The following is a 13291-nucleotide window of genomic DNA, read 5'->3' on the forward strand; positions in this document are numbered from 1 at the left end:
GGTCGCCACGCTCTCAAGTAAGCTTTGACTGATTCTAATGATTTTACTCTAACACAAATTACTCAAATGCAAATTAGATAGAGCGAGATAGAGGAGAACAATTATGTATTGAAATACGGCGATTTGAAAAATATTACTCACATCACACACTTGATTTTCCCTCCGCCGTCTACCACGTTGCCACACCCATTATGCAGGCGTACATCATGGCGTAACTAATGCTAGGCGCCCTTCAAAGATGTATTGAGAGTATCCCAGGAGTAACTGATCATGATCAAAACATGATCGGCGTCCACCATAGTGTGAGTGATTCCAATTAAGATATAATAATATTGTAAGCATTTCATGTAATAACTACTAGATAAAATCGTCGTAATTAAGTGGGATGCCTGTAGATTAATTGGAAAATTTTTTTCTAACCATTTTTTTTTCTACTGTGTATATGAAAGTATGAGATGTTTTCAAATTATATAATTATTATGTTTAATATTATTTGAGGTCACATGGATACTATCCGTGGCTTTATCGAACTGACTTTCTCTTAGGTATGCTTACATACTGTAGTTTAAATGCTAGAAAAAATATATATTTGGCCACATATTTTTTTCGACTTATACGTGGTGTAAACGAGAACCCTGCCATTCTTGGTAGTATTGACTTGTGTGTCCCTGATAACTATCTTATAAATAGGGAGCATCAGTTGTTTATTCACCCGAGGAGCAGAACTAACCTGCCATTAATGATGCCAATTGGGAGGGCAATAACTTTGTTCAACCATGTCGCTTCGGATGTTGATATATTCCATCTACGTAAGGATGAGTAGGTGGACATTTTTTTATAAATTCTTAAAATATGCTCCACTTAGCTCATTCGGTGTGCTTTCATGCTTTATAATTTATATTTTTTATAATTTTGTAGGTACCTTTTACATTACTTTTCATACTGTTTTTGTGATACTGCATATATTTATTTCTTCTTTACACTGTATTTTTGTTTTTAAATATCATGTTGTAAACGTCTTAAATTTGTAATGTTCACAGTATGTAAAAAAATTGAATTTGAAAAAAAAATATAAATATAGGCAAAATAACTTTTGACAGTGAAAAATTAAATCTAGACTGATAATCGTGAAAATGACCAGTGGTATAAAGATATTTAATGGGTTTATCCCTTAGAATCAATCATTAATATTTTTTTGTGTAGAAAAAGATACTAAAGTAATATTTTATGCTGTCTTTATAAAGTAAACAATGTCAGTTATTCTAAAAATACTGTATTAATCTTCCTTTATTAAAAAAAATTGAACTTTGTTAGTTTTTTATGCGAAATTTTACCGACAATATGGAAGGATTTTTCCTTAAAGGTTTTTCATTATTAACGGTAACAAACCTTTAGCCCCGGACACGCGTTGAATAGACAAGGAAACTTGGAAAAAGGGCTTTCTTGTTCTTACACGAAGCCTCTTCAGATTCACTTGTGATTTTTTTTAAAGCCTAGACGTTCTGGATACACATGCTTGTGACTCGGAGAAATTATGAGATTGGATGTTGATCAGGGTTACATGTTAATTGTAACTAAAACAGTTCGCCAATTTTATTGGATTCAATATGAACATTAATTCAATTTTCATAGCTGGTTTTGACAAAATTCATCAATTCAATAATGAAAACATAACCTAACCTAACCTAACAAATAATCCATTATATCGGCTATTTTCGCATTTATATGCTGCAGGCTTCCTGTAAAGTGTAAATCGACAAGAACCGTGTTTCATTTAGACATGAATTTTATGTCAGTACTGTACAACCCAAATAGGTTGGACGGTCTTTAATATACGGTCATAATATTTCCAATACAGCATTTTGCGGTGAAGTGTGATACGGCGAACTGCATACGTACAAGTTTCCAGACTCGACATTAAACAAAATGGATACTCAACTCAAACTTTTGTAGAATATTGCTTTTTAGAGCACATTATCACTATATGAAACACATCAATGATATACGTAATGTTGAAAAATATTTAAATGAGATTTTTATTCATATAAAAGCAGATTTCTCGGCGTCCAAAATCCATACCTACCGAATTGTAGTCCACGACAAAAAAGCATATGAGTAGGATTGTCTTAAAATTGTTATAATTTATTAATACTTTGTGAACATGTCAAAACTATAATAATATAATGGTTGGTACTAATCTATTAGACATTTTTTGACAAAGCACAATCGTATAATATTAATTATACAATATACGCGGTGTTGAGATTGATTTCTTTTTCTTAACTCATTCGCTGCTGACTAGATAATGTTTTTTAATTACCACCTTCGAAATGCACGTACATCGATTGGCCGCCTGGTCATTACGCGCTTGGTGCGTCTTCAGCGTCCAAAGTATTAATTGAAAGGGTTCGAGAATAATCCTATATTATCTCCACAAAACAAAAAAAACCCAGGTGAAGTTATATTTTGAATGAAAAGCCTATTCATGTTCGCAAGGGTGGCGGTCAACTGACATTTTTTTCAGGTATCTCATAACAAATAATACAATATTATTAAACATAGGTACATATTTTTTTTAAAAACACTATCGGAGAAAATATATTATAACCAATAGAAAAATCTTTTTGAAAAAAGTTAGCCACCCTAACAGGGAATCGAACCCTGTATCGGCTGGGTTTACGCCACGTCCGTCGCATTTACCAATATGCTACGCAGTGACATACTAATTGCGACAATTTTTAACTATTGGCCTTTTCAATACCCACTCATCAGCGTTCTTCTAAATCAAGCTACTTTGGCAAATCGGTTTTTGTGTTTATTAATCAAAGTAGATATCTATTACTTCAATTACTAACCGACGTCGTGGATTTCTCCAATATTTTTTATGCTGTAACTTACTTGAACTTGCTAATAATTTATAATTGACTATTTCTTTTATTCAACGAATAATTCACAAGACTTAAGAATGCACCATTCTGATTGTTGAACATACATAATTTTACATACAACAACATACATGAACATACAAAATTATGTATGTTCTATAATCAGAATGGTACATTCTTAAATCTTGTGAATTATTCGTTGAATAAAAGAAATAGTTAATTACAATATTATTAGTTTTCGTATCTTGGTAAAAACGCAATAATTTCGAATAAAATCAAACCGACGTATATACATATTTGGCGGAGGAATGAGTGTTTATTGATCATTACAAGAATACACTGAATACAATAATAAGGATGATAAAGTGAGATTATAATCACGGGTAATGATTTACTGGTGCGATGTGGAGTGACTACGTTAACTACGTCTAGTGACGATAGTAGTACGTCCCGTGACGGACTCGATGAGTGAGTGAGGATTCATGCATTGTTCTTCCAATTTATACAAATGCAGTACATAAAATTATAAGAGATTTTGTCGCAATTAACAAATCATAACAGATCTTACTGATCTAGTTATGATTGAGGAAATGCTGACGATAGTATCGCTCTATTGTTTTGTTTTGACAAAAAAACATACATATTAAAGTGTGTCACTCATTTAATACTGAGTGGTATGATTGCTACTAGCTTGTTATTTCACTTGAATGACTATTCGCAGTACTTATCTTTTCGCAAAGTGGCCTATTTTTTCACTGTAGCACGCCATGTGTAAAACCTTCAGTATATATAGGTACGGTGAAAAACAACACTTATCTATTTAACTTGTAAGTAGTATTAATACCTATGTCGGTAAATGTTGTTTCAGGCTTCTAAGTGTATTATATTATGTCTACATTTTGAAGGTTTTCGATGTGTGTTTAATGATAGAATACACTCTTATGGTATTATTATGGTATCCTATTGATGGATTATCGCACACATGCAAGAAGCGACCGCTTTTAGAATTCGTCATTTAAGCTCTAACTTACTGTAAGCCGGAGGGTATGATTTATTTCTCTTCTTTTGGCACCGTATTTCTTAGCAACCAAATTATTATATTATATATATCCATGTCAATGTTCCCTATAATTTATACATTGTGTGTGCAGATCATAAGCTTGTCTAAGCAGTATATTTTGTACAAAAAAAATATTTATGGAAATATTCACATTTTTGCGTAGATAAATGAACTCATCACATTAACATGCTACAAAAGAAATTACTTATATGTAAATTCTAAAATACTCACCCGATTTCGGTACTTTGTTCTATAATGGTACTAGCAGTGGTAAGGATTCCGATTATATGTAAATTGTACCTAAAACATTTCACCGTGGCACAGTTCGCCATGCGCTTTCTATCGTAAAGAGATGACCGTATACTATACGGTCTTAAAGTTTATATGATTCGATATGAACATTAATTCAATTTTCATAGCTGATTTTGGCAAAATTCATGAATTCAAGAATGAAAACCTAACCTAACCTAACCTAACAAATAATCCAGTATATCGGCTATTTTCAAAATTTGTTTGCTGCTGGCTTCCTGTAAAGTTTAAACCGACAATAACCGTGTTTTATTTAGACATGAATTTTATGTCAGTACCTACTTACTATACGACCCAAAGAGGCTGGACGGTCTTTAATATACGGCCATAATATATTTCCGATATATCATTTCGCGGTGAAGTGGGATGCGGCGAACTGCATACTTACAAGTTTCCGGACACGAAGGACTCAATACTAGGCGATTATTAAAAGCCTATTTTCTTAAGAAATATAATTTAAAATAACGTACAATTCAAATGATGCAAACAACATAGATATTATATTGTATCTATCTGTAGAAATCAAACCACTCAGCATTACATGCTTTAATAATTTTAACAATAAATAACTAAAACGAGTGTCAGAATTTCCTCAATAGATCAGTAGGGTCTATTATGATTTGTTAATTCTGACAAATCTCTTGTAATATATAAATTATAAAAGATGAGATAGGTCGTTTATGTATAAAATCACCACTTTCTGCAAAATCGTACATACGACACTGGCTTAGTACAGAAATATGCAACAAACAGCCTGCACTAATTGATGGAAAAACCTTCAAACTAACTATGGATAAAAAAACAGGTTAATAATTACAAGATAAAAAGATTTTTTTATATACCTACAACGTTTTTAAATTTTCTGTTGAACCATATAAACTTGACTTTACTAGCTTAAACGATCAAAAAAATTTGTACTTGACATGTCATATTGATTTCCACAGTAACGCACGTATATATTTATAATTTAGTTGCTAGTACCCCAGACCCCTAGCAACCAACAATGATGTCGAAATAACTTTTCATTCAAAACAGAATTAACTGTAAAATGAATTCAATTCTACTTAAAGATGGCTAAAAATATTTAAAAAATGCATTGGCATTGTGTTCTGATATATTCTAAAAGTTTCAAATGTCTAGCTAGTTGGGAAATTAGTTGAAAATCGATTGCAAGATTTGTACCGGACAAAGAAAAACCGAACAAATAATACGAGCTAAGAAAAACGTTGTAAAAATTACGAAAGTTCAAAATTGTTTCTTTGACAGAATTTTGAATTTACTCAATTGCATACATATTTAAGAAAGGACAAATCTCATAAAGCTCAGTTATACGGAAACGTCGCTTGACCTATGAATAAGTAAAGCATTCAATTATATTTAAAATTTTCTCAGAAGGGTTCTCGTAATATCATTTTCAATTCGAAGTAAACTTCGCAGCGTTTTCTTGAATTTCCCTCTTCTATAATTATTAAACTGACAATTCAAATTTAAATTAATTATTTATTTCACGCAAAGTGGACATTACAAATTATAAATTCAAAACACCCACGATATTAATATTTTATAAAAAAAACAATGAATATAATATTTAGGTACCTAATACTACATTTAATAAACACAGCATAGTAAGAAGTAATGGCGAAATGTGGAGGTAGGCTGTTAAGATCCGACATAAATTGTGCACACGAAACTTTGTCAGTCAAACGTATTTTGTCATCATTGAAGTAAGACTTATAAGCCATGCCTAATCCAACCCATCGAAGATAATAGTCAAAAAATATTTCTTTTATCTATAAAATATTTAAAATTATGCCATTAAGGACGGACGTGCTCAGCGTGGGTCAAAATGGAGCTTTTTTCTATTTTCAAAGCATGATCCTGGACATACCTTAAACGTTGTAGGTAATCTATTTATATAATTTTGAAGCCTTATTATCCTTTATATTTATTTTAAACATTTGATGACTGCATAAAGTATTTTTATTACATAAAATAGTATTCTTTTAAACCTCTCGCTCTAATGTTTTAGAATATAGTCATATTTCGGTACATAAATGTGCAGTGGTGTTAAGATTTTTTACATTTATTAATTTTTAAACGCATTTATAAAACCATTAGTATAATTTATATCGACATTATTATAGTGAAATATTTACGATAAAAAATTATATTGATAATCTCTGTGATTCCAAATTTGATAAGAATTAGGCATTTTATTATTGAAAAAATGTAAATTATTTACATTTTTTATAGATAGAAGAATATTTTTTATCGATTATGGTTTGGTTGGGCAGGGGTTAATGAATTTTAACAAAATTACCCACACCCTCTGTAACATGTATTCCTAATTCAAGGAAAACAAATAAGTATGACTGGAAAAGTGAGCACTATTTTTGTCGAATCGCCCATAGCATACCCAAACTATTATGATTTGGTTTAGTCAGTGTTAGATTTATTTTTAAAAACTAACCAACACAATCTGTAAATTGTATTCTTACTTCAACGAAGACAAATAAGTATGACTGAATGTATTTAATGTGCACTATTTATGTCGAATCTTAACAGCCTACTTCCACCTTTCGCCACTGCTATAACTAGCCCTACCATCGTAATTCACAATTCAGTACCACGGTGAGAATAATTAATCGATCTTGATTTTGTAAGCTTTAATGCGGGAGCTTTTAGACAACTGCTACATTTTTGACAGCGATTGTAAGATGCTACTTAACTACTCAACAAATATTTATGAAAGTTGCACAGCTTATATAATTAATTCTTGGACGAATCGACCAAGGGTCGGCACACATAAAGGTTTTTCCAGACATACAGTGGCGAATGGAGATAACCAAATATCTGACTCCAGACCATTACACCAGCCAATTTGTGACTGGTCATGGTGGATTCGCTGGCAAGCTTTTCGAGCTTGAACTTGCAAGCCGTCCGACATGTCCATGCGGAGGGGAAATACAGGATGCCAACCACATCCTATGGGAGTGTCTGGGTATGTGCTCCGAACGGGAGGAAATGCTCAGGTCGGTCCAACCAGCTGTTGGACCCATCGGCCCGTCCAACCTGGTTGCTACTAAGGCCAATTATCTTGCTTTCAAAAAATTTGCGGCGTCTTACTACGGGTGTGAAGATCTCTTCACATAAATATTGCTGCCTGTATGATTAGCTTCGTTCTTTGATTTAATAAACAAGTAGCTTCATTTTCTTTTTAGTAATTTCCATGTGCTTTTTCTCTCCCTGGCACTTTGCATCAGAGTAAACTCAGTAAACTCAGTCACAGCTCACTTTGAGCGTAGCAAACTAAGTCTTGGGCATCTTCTCCCAGGACACTCCCAGGCCAATTCTTAGATGGTTTTCATCACCAATTGGTGATACTCTCGATTAAGACCGAGGGTGGTACGGGGTGGGTTTAGTGGAGGGATTTTAACTTCAATGTGTCCGAGTCAACGTATGGACCTAATAAGTTGAGCAAGTGGCTAACATCCATTTCTCGTAAAAACAAAATCTGTTAATACAACCTACATTCTATGGAGGCCCATTATATGATGATCCTCTAAGGATCAAATATGTTGAAGTTAGTAAGTATTTAAGTAGAAAAAATCATCTTCTTTTATTAATACTCCAAACATGCGTAGATACTTTTGTAGAAATTTTTTTCCAAAAAAACTAGGTTTTTTTCTAATGATGCAACAAATCTGAAATTTTCGTCAGTAAATTTCTCATGGTCAGTTTCGTTAAATATAAATACAAAATAACGTAGGTGCAATCGATTTAATTTTCGAGATAATTTACTTTACTTTCATTTGTATTACCTATTCGATATTTTAAAATAATTCTCGATACAGACCTACAAACTTATCTGTGGAATGGCCAAAAATGTAACTACAAACTGCCATAGGATGCCATTTTTTAAATCTCATTCGAATGTCAGATTTTGTCCAGTTACGAGTCTTGATTGGATAGTTTTGGACAGTGGCTCCCCCATCCCATTCTTCAGATAAGTTTGTAGATCTGTACCAGTGTGAAAAGAAACAAAATACATACATAATAAAAAAAATAATGAAACAAAAGCGCTCGCCTTTCAAATATTCAATACCATAAATCATACCCAAGCAAATCCGGTTACTTCAGCTCGTCATAAATAAATAAGGGAATATTCAATCAGCATTTTAATTTTATATGCAAAGATCTACTTGACTTTATGTATCTTTTGAACACGGAGCTCGTATTACACAATAATAGCATATCCTTATATACAATGTAGTGTATATAATAACTATATAATATGTAAAATAATCATTTGTGATTAGGGCTTGTAGTATCGGTCATCAACCTGTAGGTATGAGTAAACCCTAACCTAACCCTAACTAATACCTAACCGAAAAAAATTATTTTAAAACGGCACATGTTCAAACACCCGCGTTTATATGATCTTACTCTCTACTTCATTTATCGTTTGTCAATTTATATCTACGGCTGTATGTTGTAGCTTAACCACTGGGAAATGCCAATAGGAATGGCGTATTTCAAAAAAATACTACCTTATTCAAAAAAAATCATTATTCGTAGGATTTTTATCACACTTGAATGGTCAAAGACATAGCTTATAATAAGTATCTTTAGAATTATCTTCAAATGTGTCAATCGTGCCCATTTTTTGAATAATAAAATGCCTAATTCTTGTCAAATTTGGGATCACAGAGATTATAAAATATATATTTTTTGTCGTAAATAGGTCACTATACAATGTTAACATTTATTTTACTAATGGTTTTGTAAATGCGTTTAAAAATTAATAAATCTAAAAAATCTTAACACCACTGCACATGGACGTACTGAAATATGATTATATAACATTAGATCGAGAGGTTTAAGAGAATACTATTCAATGTAATAAAAATACTTTATTTAGTCATTAAATGTTTAAAATAAATATAAAGGATAATAAAGCTTCAAAATTATATAAATAGATTATCAACAACGTTTAAGGAATGTCCAGGGTTATGCTCTGAAAATACCATAAAAGCTCCATTTTGACCTACGCTGAGCATGTGGGCCGTTAGCCGGTTGAATTTTTAATACAACATTTTTTTATTCGATGAATAATACGGAAGATTTAATAATTTTCAATCATTTTATATTGAGCATTTATATCATTTGAAACAACTCAAGTGTCTCTATTCCAGTGGCGAAGGGTGAAGGTAGGCTGTAAAGATCATATCCACCACTAACGAATTTATGTTAACCTTCTTCATCATATCTAATTTCTAAAACCCCTACCACCCACCATGAAAGCTGGATCACCCACTAGAGGGCGGTAGGGACCAGATTGACTACCCCTGATTTAGAAGATTCATAAGTTTATAGCGTTGAAAATGTCAAAACAGATATTGTAATTTATATTAGTGCAGCCAAAATCAAAAAAAAATACATTTACCATTATTTTAAAGATTAATAACAAGGTAAGACACTGAGAAATGAATACCTAGGTTATGTTAACAAAGCAACAGACTTCAAACCAGAATGTCATCCTTCATTGTGTGTTGTTGTCAATAGAACAAAAAAATATTTAATTTGTATATAACCAATAAAACTATATCTACAATCGTTCGATTTGAAAATCGAATTGCCATCAAATTTCATAATTCATAGAAGAATGCTTCTATCTAGTGCTCAAATTCTTTATGAGTAATATTCTTAACATTGTATCATTTCTTGAACTAAACATTGATGCTCCATTTTTATATACGTTTGCTTTTATTTATTTATTAACTGTGAGAATAGACAGTACTTACCTATAAGTAAAGTTTAATAAATTTTAGTAAAATAATGTTTAGTAAATAATAACAAGATAAAAATAACTTTTTATATACAACGTTTTTAAATTTTCTGTTGAATCATATAAACTTGACTTGACTAGCGATCAAAAAAATTTGTACTTGATAGAAATAATACTGAAATGTCATTTTGACATGTCATATTGATTTCCATAGTAACGCACGTATATATTAATAATTTAGTTGGTAGGACCCCAGACCCCTAGCAACCAATAATGGTGTCGAAATAACTTTTCATACAAAACAGAAAAAACTGAAAATGAATTTAATTTTACTAAAATATGGCTAAAAATATTTTTAAAAAAAATGCATTGGCATCGTGTTCTGATATATTCTAAAAGTTTTAAATGTCTAGCTAGTCGGGAAGTTAGTTAAAAATCGATTGCAAGATTTATACCGGACAAAGAAGAATACGAGCTAAGAAAAACGTTGTAAAAATACATTTCGGGCAATACCTAAAAAAGCCACATTCCGTAGCAAACACAATGATATTTTTCAGGTATTATAATTTAAAAATTACACTGGCTATAAATGAAACGAACCAGTTTCACCCTATAGATACCCGATATTTTTTTGTAGAATCGTCATCCCTGATTGTGATTGAATAATTGATCCTCTCAATTATCGATCGTTTCAACCCCGCAATTATTTCTCCCCGTCTCACCACTAATTCGTTCCGCAAAATTAGATATTCTCTTGTCAAAGTGGGGTAGCAATTTGAACCGATTAGAGACAGACATCTTTACCTCCGAAACGGTAGGGCAGCTGACACTAACACTTTAGTACAGCGAAGCATAACACTTTTATCAGTAGGACAATTTTATCCATTCTCTAATTTTTGTTTGTTCAACACTCGATACATGGCAGTCGATGTGGTCGGCATCCACCAAGGGACGATACACGTACCAATGTATTCCAAAAGGATGTTTTCCAAATGTGTCCTGTAGGCTTCAGATTAGACAACTAAGACAAACACACTGGGTAAGCCAGTTCCTGACCGGCCATGGTAACTTCGCAGCCAAGGTGCATGGTTTTTGTTTGATAGGACATGGGCCGGAATGCACATGCGGGCACGACCATCAGGACGCTGAACACGTCCTCTGGGACTGCCCGTTGATGGGATCCGACCGAGTGGAGCTGTTTTCCGGGGTCTGTCCTATTTGATATCAACCAAGGCCAACTTTGAGGTATTTGAAAAATTTGCTGCGTCATATGGAAGACGGAATAATTCCGATTCCTCCGTAGATTCATCACTTTCAACTCCTGACTCTTCTGTTTCGGCAGAGTTTCAGTACACGGGTACAGAGGACAGTTCATGTCATTAAAGATAAATGACGGCAGAGCAAGTCAAAATTCTTTTTATTTTCTAAAACTCTTTCTTTAAGCACTAAGGTGCATGGTTGCTACATCAGTCCCGTTCAGCGTCGCTTCGGGACAAGGAAGTGTGGCACTAAAATCTTTTCATTCTGACACATTTATACCGTCATGGAAGGCGGCCGTGCACAAACCGCGGCTGCATATACATGGCGGGTGGAGATGGGGAAACTCAAATCATTCTGCACAAAATAGAAGTGAGATTATGGAGCTATAGATTGTCACACTACGACTTAGCCGGCTCGCACATCACAATTCGCCTTGTGTGCCTAACGGCCATAAATCAAAAGTTGACAAAATTTCGACGAATGTTGCATCGTACATCCTCGCACATCTGCCCAGCGGCAAACGTCAAACACGAAAAAAGAGAAGTCTCTCGTCTGCCATTTTTATTGTGTTGATTGTATGAACAAACGTCAAACGCGGCGGCGTTAGCGAGCAATGACATTGTAGACAGAGACAAAGACAGAAATGACCGATGGCCGCCAGCTGTGCGCTTGCGCGGAGGCAACATTCCCGAGATCGACATGCACGCTTTGGCCATTGCAACTAGACGAATGTCGCAGGGTCGCAGAGTTGCAGTTGCATCGGCCAATCTGCGAAGGTCCATTTGATAACGTTTGTTTCTTGGTTTACGATGACGTCACATCGACGAATTCGTCGTAAGACGCATGCGGCGAGTTCTGATGTGCGAGCCCTCTTAAAGTAACGTGAAAGGCAGACAATTCAACATGATTTCGATTGGAGAGAGTGAATTGGTAGGTAATTGATAATAGGTAGGTACTTCATTTACGGTCGGATTTAACCAAACACATGTATTAAGATATTAATTGACGCCCATGGTGGCCGAGCGGCTTATGTTTCGGCTTATACTATCGTGAATCCCAGGTTCAAATCCTGGGTCTGGTAAATACACATATTGTTTTTCAATTTGTGTTTACTTACTACAACATTTAATATAGCCTCTACTTGCTCATCTCTCCCATGGATATCTTAACTTAAAATCATGTAAATTCTGCCAAAGCACATTTGAGTGCATAGCGACTTTAGCCTTGGGTAACTGCTCCTGAGACGTTCCCAGTCATAAAAGTAAAAATGATGCTTCACACCAAACGTAGGGTTCCGTGATACGCCTGATTATGACCGGGCATTAACTTCAATGTGTTTGGAGTCATAGAATAGTCCTAATAGATTGAACACGTGGCTAAAATAAATTTCTCGTAAAAACAAAATTTGTTAATGCAAGCCTACACTCGATGGAGGCCCATATGATCTTATTAGGATCAGATATGGTGAAAAGAAAAGAATTTACACATTTAACAGAGAATATTATTAATTATATACTTATACGATTAAGGAATTGATTTTTAATTAATTAAAAGGAGCTCAAGCAACAAAAATAATATTATATTGCCTAAAAATATGAGATGATTTAAAATTAAATAGAAACATTATAATTAATTGAAATGTTCAAGGGAATATATTATTTGAAACGCACTAAAAATAAGCCTGGGGAAATAACATTTTGAATCGGATGGGGGGACATGCTCGTCGTAGGTCAAAATTGAGTTTTTATTGTATTTTCAAACCATGGTCCTGGACACTCCTTAAACGTTGTAAATAATCTATTTATATAATTTTGAAGCCTTATTATCCTTTATAGTTATTTTAAACACGCGCGTCAATATGATTTTACTCCCTACTTTAATTATAGTTTGTCAATTTATGGCTACGGCCGTATGTTGTAGCTTAACCACTGGGGAAGGCCAAAAGAAATGGCGTATTTCAAAAAAACACTACCTTATTCTTAGGTCAAT

Source organism: Rhyacophila brunnea, unplaced genomic scaffold, assembly GCF_057557595.1.
Source record: "Rhyacophila brunnea isolate RB1 unplaced genomic scaffold, BYU_Rbru_1.0 scaffold_19, whole genome shotgun sequence".
Classification (NCBI taxonomy): Eukaryota; Metazoa; Arthropoda; class Insecta; order Trichoptera; family Rhyacophilidae; genus Rhyacophila; species Rhyacophila brunnea.